The sequence below is a fragment of the Hyla sarda genome, unplaced genomic scaffold (genome assembly GCF_029499605.1).
Source record: "Hyla sarda isolate aHylSar1 unplaced genomic scaffold, aHylSar1.hap1 scaffold_2895, whole genome shotgun sequence".
Classification (NCBI taxonomy): Eukaryota; Metazoa; Chordata; class Amphibia; order Anura; family Hylidae; genus Hyla; species Hyla sarda.
This window is the reverse complement of record NW_026609603.1, coordinates 13,984-28,166: the sequence shown is the minus strand read 5'-3', so window position 1 is coordinate 28,166 and position 14,183 is coordinate 13,984. Positions and strand designations below refer to the sequence as shown.

Genomic DNA, 14,183 nt, shown 5'->3' with positions numbered 1-14,183 from the left:
AAACGTAAAAAAACGTGAAAAAAAAGTAAGAGGAAGAGAAGGGAAAAAAAGGTGGAAATGGGTTTAAAAGTGATTTCGGCGGAGAAATATATATATATATATATATATATATATATATATATATATATATATACGCGCACACACACACATATATATAAACGTATTCTCCGTTGAGATATTGCAGCCGCTGCTGTGTCCAGGCCCAGGAGCCTTAGCACTGTGCTGTGATGTCACTCAATACCACTGACATCACTAGGTGTAAACAACATCTCTCCTTTGCTGTGTATGTGACTATGGAGCTGTTTGGTGATGTCGTCTATTATGGCCTTCATAGAAGCAACAGGAGATTGTTGCATCCATCTTGAACCCTCAGAACTACAGTGCTATGATGTCACTCACTTCCACAGGCCTTGCAGAGTGTAAACAACAACAACCCAGCTTTGTTGTGTATGTAACCATAGGGATTTGTGATGTCACCTAGAACCTTCACAGCAGCGACAGCTTTATGAGGAGCATCAGCACTGCTCTGCCTGAGCAGAACCATCACCGCCATAGGTTGTCAAATAACCCGGATTTAACCCACACAGGTAAGTCCAATGGGGTGCAGGCATGTCCTCTATGCTTACAGCTTCCCGTGGGTGTTGGTTTGATACCGTTTGGGGGACAGCCAAGGAGGCATCTGCAGGCAACAAAGGTAGGTGTGTGCTTGTGTGTGTGTTTCCTATGCAGATCCTAAGCCCAGTGTCACATGCAAGTAGGAGGAGTAAGAAGGGTTCCTGGCAAATCCGGGTTATGGATTGCATTTAAAAAGGCCCCGTGGGAGTGCAATGGGCCCCTGTCTTGCTGCTTAGCAATAATGGTATGGGTTTAGGTTCTGCTGTGTGTACTGGTGGTTGACTGCCCCCCAGCCCAGAGTGTGCATGGAAAATTGTCTGGCAGCCTCCCTGACAGCAAGCAGTGATAGTGCCCATGAAGGGGACCTTGTTGGGCCCGCCCCTTTCACGGTTATCGCTTCTCGGCCTTTTGGCTAAGATCAAGTGTAGTATCTGTTCTTATCAGTTTAATATCTGATACGTCCCCTATCTGGGGACCATATATTAAATGGATTTTTGAGAACGGGGGCCGATTTCGAAGCTTGCTTCCGTCGCCCTATGCATTGACCCGATATGGCAGTATCTTCGGGTACAGTGCACCACCCCCTTACAGGGTTAAAAAGAAAGATTCCTACTTTCATTGCTACCTGCTTGCTGGCTAGCCAGCTAGCCAGCCCTGTGGGCCTTGCTGCTGCAGCCAAAAAACAAAAGGTGGTGCTGCTGCTGCTGCTTCTGCTGCTTCTGCTTGTGTCTGGCCGCTGTTGGAGCGTCCAGGCACAGGACTTCTGCTGCTGCTGACTAAATGGCCTCCTTAATTGGATCATTTGAGTAGCCAGCACACCTGTGCAGGTAGGGCATGACATGATAGGCAGCTGCCTTGATAGCGGGTGGGTGCTGAATGTTCCTAATTGACAAAATAAGATTAATGCTTATGAAGAAATATAAAATCTCATCCCTTCCCCAATATCGCGCCACACCCCTACCCCTTAATTCCCTGGTTGAACTTGATGGACATATGTCTTTTTTCGACCGTACTAACTATGTAACTATGTAACATAACATGGGGGGGGGGGGGGGGGGGGTCTCCTGGCTGTTCACACAGGTGTGTCATTGCTGTACATTGACCATGCATTGCTTCTGTGGTATTGCAAAGGCAAAGACAAATGCTTCCAGCCATCCATTGCACTAATGGATTGGTCATCAGCTGGCTGTCTATGTCCCGCATCAATATAGACCAAAGTACAGAGGGTTAGGCTATGCTATTGTGCACCTACCTGATGCATCAGAAGGTGCGAGGCCCTTGCTAAATTCTGTGCACAGACTTTGAGATCTATACTTTAGACTGTATCTAAACCTGCTCCAACATGGACTGACATTCTGGCCTACTTTCAGCCGATGCGACTTGTCTGTCGCTGAACAGTCGCTTTTTATGTATTCAGCACCTATGTATAATGTTGTAAAAATGCTCTAGAAGCTAAAGTCGCAGAAATGTCACACATATTTGGCCTGCAACTTTCTGTGCGACAAATTCAGACAGGAAAAATCAGTATAAATCCTTAGAAAATTATCCCCCAGTGTCTCCATCTGCTGGCGGTATTGAATAAGCATTGCTGCACTGATGGGGTATGCATTAGACGAAAAAAAAGAAGAAAAAGAAGAATAATACGCCCAGAAAAGAGGCGAAAAGGAGAAAAACGTAAAAAAACGTGAAAAAAAAGTAAGAGGAAGAGAAGGGAAAAAAAGGTGGAAATGGGTTTAAAAGTGATTTCGGCGGAGAAATATATATATATATATATATATATATATATATATATATACGCGCACACACACACATATATATAAACGTATTCTCCGTTGAGATATTGCAGCCGCTGCTGTGTCCAGGCCCAGGAGCCTTAGCACTGTGCTGTGATGTCACTCAATACCACTGACATCACTAGGTGTAAACAACATCTCTCCTTTGCTGTGTATGTGACTATGGAGCTGTTTGGTGATGTCGTCTATTACGGCCTTCATAGAAGCAACAGGAGATTGTTGCATCCATCTAGAACCCTCAGAACTACAGTGCTATGATGTCACTCACTTCCACAGGCCTTGCAGAGTGTAAACAACAACAACCCAGCTTTGTTGTGTATGTAACCATAGGGATTTGTGATGTCACCTAGAACCTTCACAGCAGCGACAGCTTTATGAGGAGCATCAGCACTGCTCTGCCTGAGCAGAACCATCACCGCCATAGGTTGTCAAATAACCCGGATTTAACCCACACAGGTAAGTCCAATGGGGTGCAGGCATGTCCTCTATGCTTACAGCTTCCCGTGGGTGTTGGTTTGATACCGTTTGGGGACAGCCAAGGAGGCATCTGCAGGCAACAAAGGTAGGTGTGTGCTTGTGTGTGTGTTTCCTATGCAGATCCTAAGCCCAGTGTCACATGCAAGTAGGAGGAGTAAGAAGGGTTCCTGGCAAATCCGGGTTATGGATTGCATTTAAAAAGGCCCCGTGGGAGTGCAATGGGCCCCTGTCTTGCTGCTTAGCAATAATGGTATGGGTTTAGGTTCTGCTGTGTGTACTGGTGGTTGACTGCCCCCCAGCCCAGAGTGTGCATGGAAAATTGTCTGGCAGCCTCCCTGACAGCAAGCAGTGATAGTGCCCATGAAGGGGACCTTGTTGGGCCCGCCCCTTTCACGGTTATCGCTTCTCGGCCTTTTGGCTAAGATCAAGTGTAGTATCTGTTCTTATCAGTTTAATATCTGATACGTCCCCTATCTGGGGACCATATATTAAATGGATTTTTGAGAACGGGGGCCGATTTCGAAGCTTGCTTCCGTCGCCCTATGCATTGACCCGATATGGCAGTATCTTCGGGTACAGTGCACCACCCCCTTACAGGGTTAAAAAGAAAGATTCCTACTTTCATTGCTACCTGCTTGCTGGCTAGCCAGCTAGCCAGCCCTGTGGGCCTTGCTGCTGCAGCCAAAAAACAAAAGGTGGTGCTGCTGCTGCTGCTTCTGCTGCTTCTGCTTGTGTCTGGCCGCTGTTGGAGCGTCCAGGCACAGGACTTCTGCTGCTGCTGACTAAATGGCCTCCTTAATTGGATCATTTGAGTAGCCAGCACACCTGTGCAGGTAGGGCATGACATGATAGGCAGCTGCCTTGATAGCGGGTGGGTGCTGAATGTTCCTAATTGACAAAATAAGATTAATGCTTATGAAGAAATATAAAATCTCATCCCTTCCCCAATATCGCGCCACACCCCTACCCCTTAATTCCCTGGTTGAACTTGATGGACATATGTCTTTTTTCGACCGTACTAACTATGTAACTATGTAACATAACATGGGGGGGGGGGGGGGGTCTCCTGGCTGTTCACACAGGTGTGTCATTGCTGTACATTGACCATGCATTGCTTCTGTGGTATTGCAAAGGCAAAGACAAATGCTTCCAGCCATCCATTGCACTAATGGATTGGTCATCAGCTGGCTGTCTATGTCCCGCATCAATATAGACCAAAGTACAGAGGGTTAGGCTATGCTATTGTGCACCTACCTGATGCATCAGAAGGTGCGAGGCCCTTGCTAAATTCTGTGCACAGACTTTGAGATCTATACTTTAGACTGTATCTAAACCTGCTCCAACATGGACTGACATTCTGGCCTACTTTCAGCCGATGCGACTTGTCTGTCGCTGAACAGTCGCTTTTTATGTATTCAGCACCTATGTATAATGTTGTAAAAATGCTCTAGAAGCTAAAGTCGCAGAAATGTCACACATATTTGGCCTGCAACTTTCTGTGCGACAAATTCAGACAGGAAAAATCAGTATAAATCCTTAGAAAATTATCCCCCAGTGTCTCCATCTGCTGGCGGTATTGAATAAGCATTGCTGCACTGATGGGGTATGCATTAGACGAAAAAAAAGAAGAAAAAGAAGAATAATACGCCCAGAAAAGAGGCGAAAAGGAGAAAAACGTAAAAAAACGTGAAAAAAAAGTAAGAGGAAGAGAAGGGAAAAAAAGGTGGAAATGGGTTTAAAAGTGATTTCGGCGGAGAAATATATATATATATATATATATATATATATATATATATATACGCGCACACACACACATATATATAAACGTATTCTCCGTTGAGATATTGCAGCCGCTGCTGTGTCCAGGCCCAGGAGCCTTAGCACTGTGCTGTGATGTCACTCAATACCACTGACATCACTAGGTGTAAACAACATCTCTCCTTTGCTGTGTATGTGACTATGGAGCTGTTTGGTGATGTCGTCTATTATGGCCTTCATAGAAGCAACAGGAGATTGTTGCATCCATCTAGAACCCTCAGAACTACAGTGCTATGATGTCACTCACTTCCACAGGCCTTGCAGAGTGTAAACAACAACAACCCAGCTTTGTTGTGTATGTAACCATAGGGATTTGTGATGTCACCTAGAACCTTCACAGCAGCGACAGCTTTATGAGGAGCATCAGCACTGCTCTGCCTGAGCAGAACCATCACCGCCATAGGTTGTCAAATAACCCGGATTTAACCCACACAGGTAAGTCCAATGGGGTGCAGGCATGTCCTCTATGCTTACAGCTTCCCGTGGGTGTTGGTTTGATACCGTTTGGGGACAGCCAAGGAGGCATCTGCAGGCAACAAAGGTAGGTGTGTGCTTGTGTGTGTGTTTCCTATGCAGATCCTAAGCCCAGTGTCACATGCAAGTAGGAGGAGTAAGAAGGGTTCCTGGCAAATCCGGGTTATGGATTGCATTTAAAAAGGCCCCGTGGGAGTGCAATGGGCCCCTGTCTTGCTGCTTAGCAATAATGGTATGGGTTTAGGTTCTGCTGTGTGTACTGGTGGTTGACTGCCCCCCAGCCCAGAGTGTGCATGGAAAATTGTCTGGCAGCCTCCCTGACAGCAAGCAGTGATAGTGCCCATGAAGGGGACCTTGTTGGGCCCGCCCCTTTCACGGTTATCGCTTCTCGGCCTTTTGGCTAAGATCAAGTGTAGTATCTGTTCTTATCAGTTTAATATCTGATACGTCCCCTATCTGGGGACCATATATTAAATGGATTTTTGAGAACGGGGGCCGATTTCGAAGCTTGCTTCCGTCGCCCTATGCATTGACCCGATATGGCAGTATCTTCGGGTACAGTGCACCACCCCCTTACAGGGTTAAAAAGAAAGATTCCTACTTTCATTGCTACCTGCTTGCTGGCTAGCCAGCTAGCCAGCCCTGTGGGCCTTGCTGCTGCAGCCAAAAAACAAAAGGTGGTGCTGCTGCTGCTGCTTCTGCTGCTTCTGCTTGTGTCTGGCCGCTGTTGGAGCGTCCAGGCACAGGACTTCTGCTGCTGCTGACTAAATGGCCTCCTTAATTGGATCATTTGAGTAGCCAGCACACCTGTGCAGGTAGGGCATGACATGATAGGCAGCTGCCTTGATAGCGGGTGGGTGCTGAATGTTCCTAATTGACAAAATAAGATTAATGCTTATGAAGAAATATAAAATCTCATCCCTTCCCCAATATCGCGCCACACCCCTACCCCTTAATTCCCTGGTTGAACTTGATGGACATATGTCTTTTTTCGACCGTACTAACTATGTAACTATGTAACATAACATGGGGGGGGGGGGGGGGGGGGTCTCCTGGCTGTTCACATAGGTGTGTCATTGCTGTACATTGACCATGCATTGCTTCTGTGGTATTGCAAAGGCAAAGACAAATGCTTCCAGCCATCCATTGCACTAATGGATTGGTCATCAGCTGGCTGTCTATGTCCCGCATCAATATAGACCAAAGTACAGAGGGTTAGGCTATGCTATTGTGCACCTACCTGATGCATCAGAAGGTGCGAGGCCCTTGCTAAATTCTGTGCACAGACTTTGAGATCTATACTTTAGACTGTATCTAAACCTGCTCCAACATGGACTGACATTCTGGCCTACTTTCAGCCGATGCGACTTGTCTGTCGCTGAACAGTCGCTTTTTATGTATTCAGCACCTATGTATAATGTTGTAAAAATGCTCTAGAAGCTAAAGTCGCAGAAATGTCACACATATTTGGCCTGCAACTTTCTGTGCGACAAATTCAGACAGGAAAAATCAGTATAAATCCTTAGAAAATTATCCCCCAGTGTCTCCATCTGCTGGCGGTATTGAATAAGCATTGCTGCACTGATGGGGTATGCATTAGACGAAAAAAAAGAAGAAAAAGAAGAATAATACGCCCAGAAAAGAGGCGAAAAGGAGAAAAACGTAAAAAAAACGTGAAAAAAAAGTAAGAGGAAGAGAAGGGAAAAAAAGGTGGAAATGGGTTTAAAAGTGATTTCGGCGGAGAAATATATATATATATATATATATATATATATATATATATATATATACGCGCACACACACACATATATATAAACGTATTCTCCGTTGAGATATTGCAGCCGCTGCTGTGTCCAGGCCCAGGAGCCTTAGCACTGTGCTGTGATGTCACTCAATACCACTGACATCACTAGGTGTAAACAACATCTCTCCTTTGCTGTGTATGTGACTATGGAGCTGTTTGGTGATGTCGTCTATTATGGCCTTCATAGAAGCAACAGGAGATTGTTGCATCCATCTAGAACCCTCAGAACTACAGTGCTATGATGTCACTCACTTCCACAGGCCTTGCAGAGTGTAAACAACAACAACCCAGCTTTGTTGTGTATGTAACCATAGGGATTTGTGATGTCACCTAGAACCTTCACAGCAGCGACAGCTTTATGAGGAGCATCAGCACTGCTCTGCCTGAGCAGAACCATCACCGCCATAGGTTGTCAAATAACCCGGATTTAACCCACACAGGTAAGTCCAATGGGGTGCAGGCATGTCCTCTATGCTTACAGCTTCCCGTGGGTGTTGGTTTGATACCGTTTGGGGACAGCCAAGGAGGCATCTGCAGGCAACAAAGGTAGGTGTGTGCTTGTGTGTGTGTTTCCTATGCAGATCCTAAGCCCAGTGTCACATGCAAGTAGGAGGAGTAAGAAGGGTTCCTGGCAAATCCGGGTTATGGATTGCATTTAAAAAGGCCCCGTGGGAGTGCAATGGGCCCCTGTCTTGCTGCTTAGCAATAATGGTATGGGTTTAGGTTCTGCTGTGTGTACTGGTGGTTGACTGCCCCCCAGCCCAGAGTGTGCATGGAAAATTGTCTGGCAGCCTCCCTGACAGCAAGCAGTGATAGTGCCCATGAAGGGGACCTTGTTGGGCCCGCCCCTTTCACGGTTGTCGCTTCTCGGCCTTTTGGCTAAGATCAAGTGTAGTATCTGTTCTTATCAGTTTAATATCTGATACGTCCCCTATCTGGGGACCATATATTAAATGGATTTTTGAGAACGGGGGCCGATTTCGAAGCTTGCTTCCGTCGCCCTATGCATTGACCCGATATGGCAGTATCTTCGGGTACAGTGCACCACCCCCTTACAGGGTTAAAAAGAAAGATTCCTACTTTCATTGCTGCTTGCTGGCTAGCCAGCTAGCCAGCCCTGTGGGCCTTGCTGCTGCAGCCAAAAAACAAAAGGTGGTGCTGCTGCTGCTGCTTCTGCTGCTTCTGCTTGTGTCTGGCCGCTGTTGGAGCGTCCAGGCACAGGACTTCTGCTGCTGCTGACTAAATGGCCTCCTTAATTGGATCATTTGAGTAGCCAGCACACCTGTGCAGGTAGGGCATGACATGATAGGCAGCTGCCTTGATAGCGGGTGGGTGCTGAATGTTCCTAATTGACAAAATAAGATTAATGCTTATGAAGAAATATAAAATCTCATCCCTTCCCCAATATCGCGCCACACCCCTACCCCTTAATTCCCTGGTTGAACTTGATGGACATATGTCTTTTTTCGACCGTACTAACTATGTAACTATGTAACATAACATGGGGGGGGGGTCTCCTGGCTGTTCACACAGGTGTGTCATTGCTGTACATTGACCATGCATTGCTTCTGTGGTATTGCAAAGGCAAAGACAAATGCTTCCAGCCATCCATTGCACTAATGGATTGGTCATCAGCTGGCTGTCTATGTCCCGCATCAATATAGACCAAAGTACAGAGGGTTAGGCTATGCTATTGTGCACCTACCTGATGCATCAGAAGGTGCGAGGCCCTTGCTAAATTCTGTGCACAGACTTTGAGATCTATACTTTAGACTGTATCTAAACCTGCTCCAACATGGACTGACATTCTGGCCTACTTTCAGCCGATGCGACTTGTCTGTCGCTGAACAGTCGCTTTTTATGTATTCAGCACCTATGTATAATGTTGTAAAAATGCTCTAGAAGCTAAAGTCGCAGAAATGTCACACATATTTGGCCTGCAACTTTCTGTGCGACAAATTCAGACAGGAAAAATCAGTATAAATCCTTAGAAAATTATCCCCCAGTGTCTCCATCTGCTGGCGGTATTGAATAAGCATTGCTGCACTGATGGGGTATGCATTAGACGAAAAAAAAGAAGAAAAAGAAGAATAATACGCCCAGAAAAGAGGCGAAAAGGAGAAAAACGTAAAAAAAACGTGAAAAAAAAGTAAGAGGAAGAGAAGGGAAAAAAAGGTGGAAATGGGTTTAAAAGTGATTTCGGCGGAGAAATATATATATATATATATATATATATATATATATATATATATATACGCGCACACACACACATATATATAAACGTATTCTCCGTTGAGATATTGCAGCCGCTGCTGTGTCCAGGCCCAGGAGCCTTAGCACTGTGCTGTGATGTCACTCAATACCACTGACATCACTAGGTGTAAACAACATCTCTCCTTTGCTGTGTATGTGACTATGGAGCTGTTTGGTGATGTCGTCTATTATGGCCTTCATAGAAGCAACAGGAGATTGTTGCATCCATCTAGAACCCTCAGAACTACAGTGCTATGATGTCACTCACTTCCACAGGCCTTGCAGAGTGTAAACAACAACAACCCAGCTTTGTTGTGTATGTAACCATAGGGATTTGTGATGTCACCTAGAACCTTCACAGCAGCGACAGCTTTATGAGGAGCATCAGCACTGCTCTGCCTGAGCAGAACCATCACCGCCATAGGTTGTCAAATAACCCGGATTTAACCCACACAGGTAAGTCCAATGGGGTGCAGGCATGTCCTCTATGCTTACAGCTTCCCGTGGGTGTTGGTTTGATACCGTTTGGGGACAGCCAAGGAGGCATCTGCAGGCAACAAAGGTAGGTGTGTGCTTGTGTGTGTGTTTCCTATGCAGATCCTAAGCCCAGTGTCACATGCAAGTAGGAGGAGTAAGAAGGGTTCCTGGCAAATCCGGGTTATGGATTGCATTTAAAAAGGCCCCGTGGGAGTGCAATGGGCCCCTGTCTTGCTGCTTAGCAATAATGGTATGGGTTTAGGTTCTGCTGTGTGTACTGGTGGTTGACTGCCCCCCAGCCCAGAGTGTGCATGGAAAATTGTCTGGCAGCCTCCCTGACAGCAAGCAGTGATAGTGCCCATGAAGGGGACCTTGTTGGGCCCGCCCCTTTCACGGTTGTCGCTTCTCGGCCTTTTGGCTAAGATCAAGTGTAGTATCTGTTCTTATCAGTTTAATATCTGATACGTCCCCTATCTGGGGACCATATATTAAATGGATTTTTGAGAACGGGGGCCGATTTCGAAGCTTGCTTCCGTCGCCCTATGCATTGACCCGATATGGCAGTATCTTCGGGTACAGTGCACCACCCCCTTACAGGGTTAAAAAGAAAGATTCCTACTTTCATTGCTGCTTGCTGGCTAGCCAGCTAGCCAGCCCTGTGGGCCTTGCTGCTGCAGCCAAAAAACAAAAGGTGGTGCTGCTGCTGCTGCTTCTGCTGCTTCTGCTTGTGTCTGGCCGCTGTTGGAGCGTCCAGGCACAGGACTTCTGCTGCTGCTGACTAAATGGCCTCCTTAATTGGATCATTTGAGTAGCCAGCACACCTGTGCAGGTAGGGCATGACATGATAGGCAGCTGCCTTGATAGCGGGTGGGTGCTGAATGTTCCTAATTGACAAAATAAGATTAATGCTTATGAAGAAATATAAAATCTCATCCCTTCCCCAATATCGCGCCACACCCCTACCCCTTAATTCCCTGGTTGAACTTGATGGACATATGTCTTTTTTCGACCGTACTAACTATGTAACTATGTAACATAACATGGGGGGGGGGTCTCCTGGCTGTTCACACAGGTGTGTCATTGCTGTACATTGACCATGCATTGCTTCTGTGGTATTGCAAAGGCAAAGACAAATGCTTCCAGCCATCCATTGCACTAATGGATTGGTCATCAGCTGGCTGTCTATGTCCCGCATCAATATAGACCAAAGTACAGAGGGTTAGGCTATGCTATTGTGCACCTACCTGATGCATCAGAAGGTGCGAGGCCCTTGCTAAATTCTGTGCACAGACTTTGAGATCTATACTTTAGACTGTATCTAAACCTGCTACCTGCTCCAACATGGACTGACATTCTGGCCTACTTTCAGCCGATGCGACTTGTCTGTCGCTGAACAGTCGCTTTTTATGTATTCAGCACCTATGTATAATGTTGTAAAAATGCTCTAGAAGCTAAAGTCGCAGAAATGTCACACATATTTGGCCTGCAACTTTCTGTGCGACAAATTCAGACAGGAAAAATCAGTATAAATCCTTAGAAAATTATCCCCCAGTGTCTCCATCTGCTGGCGGTATTGAATAAGCATTGCTGCACTGATGGGGTATGCATTAGACGAAAAAAAAGAAGAAAAAGAAGAATAATACGCCCAGAAAAGAGGCGAAAAGGAGAAAAACGTAAAAAAACGTGAAAAAAAAGTAAGAGGAAGAGAAGGGAAAAAAAGGTGGAAATGGGTTTAAAAGTGATTTCGGCGGAGAAATATATATATATATATATATATATATATATATATATATATATATACGCGCACACACACACATATATATAAACGTATTCTCCGTTGAGATATTGCAGCCGCTGCTGTGTCCAGGCCCAGGAGCCTTAGCACTGTGCTGTGATGTCACTCAATACCACTGACATCACTAGGTGTAAACAACATCTCTCCTTTGCTGTGTATGTGACTATGGAGCTGTTTGGTGATGTCGTCTATTATGGCCTTCATAGAAGCAACAGGAGATTGTTGCATCCATCTAGAACCCTCAGAACTACAGTGCTATGATGTCACTCACTTCCACAGGCCTTGCAGAGTGTAAACAACAACAACCCAGCTTTGTTGTGTATGTAACCATAGGGATTTGTGATGTCACCTAGAACCTTCACAGCAGCGACAGCTTTATGAGGAGCATCAGCACTGCTCTGCCTGAGCAGAACCATCACCGCCATAGGTTGTCAAATAACCCGGATTTAACCCACACAGGTAAGTCCAATGGGGTGCAGGCATGTCCTCTATGCTTACAGCTTCCCGTGGGTGTTGGTTTGATACCGTTTGGGGACAGCCAAGGAGGCATCTGCAGGCAACAAAGGTAGGTGTGTGCTTGTGTGTGTGTTTCCTATGCAGATCCTAAGCCCAGTGTCACATGCAAGTAGGAGGAGTAAGAAGGGTTCCTGGCAAATCCGGGTTATGGATTGCATTTAAAAAGGCCCCGTGGGAGTGCAATGGGCCCCTGTCTTGCTGCTTAGCAATAATGGTATGGGTTTAGGTTCTGCTGTGTGTACTGGTGGTTGACTGCCCCCCAGCCCAGAGTGTGCATGGAAAATTGTCTGGCAGCCTCCCTGACAGCAAGCAGTGATAGTGCCCATGAAGGGGACCTTGTTGGGCCCGCCCCTTTCACGGTTATCGCTTCTCGGCCTTTTGGCTAAGATCAAGTGTAGTATCTGTTCTTATCAGTTTAATATCTGATACGTCCCCTATCTGGGGACCATATATTAAATGGATTTTTGAGAACGGGGGCCGATTTCGAAGCTTGCTTCCGTCGCCCTATGCATTGACCCGATATGGCAGTATCTTCGGGTACAGTGCACCACCCCCTTACAGGGTTAAAAAGAAAGATTCCTACTTTCATTGCTACCTGCTTGCTGGCTAGCCAGCTAGCCAGCCCTGTGGGCCTTGCTGCTGCAGCCAAAAAACAAAAGGTGGTGCTGCTGCTGCTGCTTCTGCTGCTTCTGCTTGTGTCTGGCCGCTGTTGGAGCGTCCAGGCACAGGACTTCTGCTGCTGCTGACTAAATGGCCTCCTTAATTGGATCATTTGAGTAGCCAGCACACCTGTGCAGGTAGGGCATGACATGATAGGCAGCTGCCTTGATAGCGGGTGGGTGCTGAATGTTCCTAATTGACAAAATAAGATTAATGCTTATGAAGAAATATAAAATCTCATCCCTTCCCCAATATCGCGCCACACCCCTACCCCTTAATTCCCTGGTTGAACTTGATGGACATATGTCTTTTTTCGACCGTACTAACTATGTAACTATGTAACATAACATGGGGGGGTCTCCTGGCTGTTCACACAGGTGTGTCATTGCTGTACATTGACCATGCATTGCTTCTGTGGTATTGCAAAGGCAAAGACAAATGCTTCCAGCCATCCATTGCACTAATGGATTGGTCATCAGCTGGCTGTCTATGTCCCGCATCAATATAGACCAAAGTACAGAGGGTTAGGCTATGCTATTGTGCACCTACCTGATGCATCAGAAGGTGCGAGGCCCTTGCTAAATTCTGTGCACAGACTTTGAGATCTATACTTTAGACTGTATCTAAACCTGCTCCAACATGGACTGACATTCTGGCCTACTTTCAGCCGATGCGACTTGTCTGTCGCTGAACAGTCGCTTTTTATGTATTCAGCACCTATGTATAATGTTGTAAAAATGCTCTAGAAGCTAAAGTCGCAGAAATGTCACACATATTTGGCCTGCAACTTTCTGTGCGACAAATTCAGACAGGAAAAATCAGTATAAATCCTTAGAAAATTATCCCCCAGTGTCTCCATCTGCTGGCGGTATTGAATAAGCATTGCTGCACTGATGGGGTATGCATTAGACGAAAAAAAAGAAGAAAAAGAAGAATAATACGCCCAGAAAAGAGGCGAAAAGGAGAAAAACGTAAAAAAACGTGAAAAAAAAGTAAGAGGAAGAGAAGGGAAAAAAAGGTGGAAATGGGTTTAAAAGTGATTTCGGCGGAGTATATATATATATATATATATATATATATATATATATATATATATATATATATACGCGCACACACACACATATATATAAACGTATTCTCCGTTGAGATATTGCAGCCGCTGCTGTGTCCAGGCCCAGGAGCCTTAGCACTGTGCTGTGATGTCACTCAATACCACTGACATCACTAGGTGTAAACAACATCTCTCCTTTGCTGTGTATGTGACTATGGAGCTGTTTGGTGATGTCGTCTATTATGGCCTTCATAGAAGCAACAGGAGATTGTTGCATCCATCTAGAACCCTCAGAACTACAGTGCTATGATGTCACTCACTTCCACAGGCCTTGCAGAGTGTAAACAACAACAACCCAGCTTTGTTGTGTATGTAACCATAGGGATTTGTGATGTCACCTAGAACCTTCACAGCAGCGACAGCTTTATGAGGAGCATCAGCACTGCTCTG

The 14,183-nt window shown here is 45.8% G+C and overlaps 6 non-coding genes across 6 annotated transcripts; all 6 read left to right on the top strand.

Moving 5' to 3' along the window:
- The first annotated feature begins 1,007 nt into the window (after positions 1–1,007).
- LOC130326995 (U2 spliceosomal RNA) lies at positions 1,008–1,198 on the top strand. The gene has a single exon (XR_008871510.1). It is a non-coding gene; the product is annotated as a U2 spliceosomal RNA (small nuclear RNA).
- Positions 1,199–3,283: 2,085 nt separating this feature from the next.
- LOC130326994 (U2 spliceosomal RNA) lies at positions 3,284–3,474 on the top strand. Its single transcript, XR_008871509.1, has one exon. It is a non-coding gene; the product is annotated as a U2 spliceosomal RNA (small nuclear RNA).
- Positions 3,475–5,557: 2,083 nt separating this feature from the next.
- Positions 5,558–5,748, top strand: LOC130326993 (U2 spliceosomal RNA). Its single transcript, XR_008871508.1, has one exon. It is a non-coding gene; the product is annotated as a U2 spliceosomal RNA (small nuclear RNA).
- Positions 5,749–7,840: 2,092 nt separating this feature from the next.
- On the top strand, positions 7,841–8,031 carry LOC130326997 (U2 spliceosomal RNA). Its single transcript, XR_008871512.1, has one exon. It is a non-coding gene; the product is annotated as a U2 spliceosomal RNA (small nuclear RNA).
- Positions 8,032–10,109: 2,078 nt separating this feature from the next.
- On the top strand, positions 10,110–10,300 carry LOC130326996 (U2 spliceosomal RNA). The gene has a single exon (XR_008871511.1). It is a non-coding gene; the product is annotated as a U2 spliceosomal RNA (small nuclear RNA).
- A 2,084-nt stretch (positions 10,301–12,384) lies between these two features.
- Positions 12,385–12,575, top strand: LOC130326992 (U2 spliceosomal RNA). Its single transcript, XR_008871507.1, has one exon. It is a non-coding gene; the product is annotated as a U2 spliceosomal RNA (small nuclear RNA).
- Positions 12,576–14,183: the final 1,608 nt, after the last annotated feature.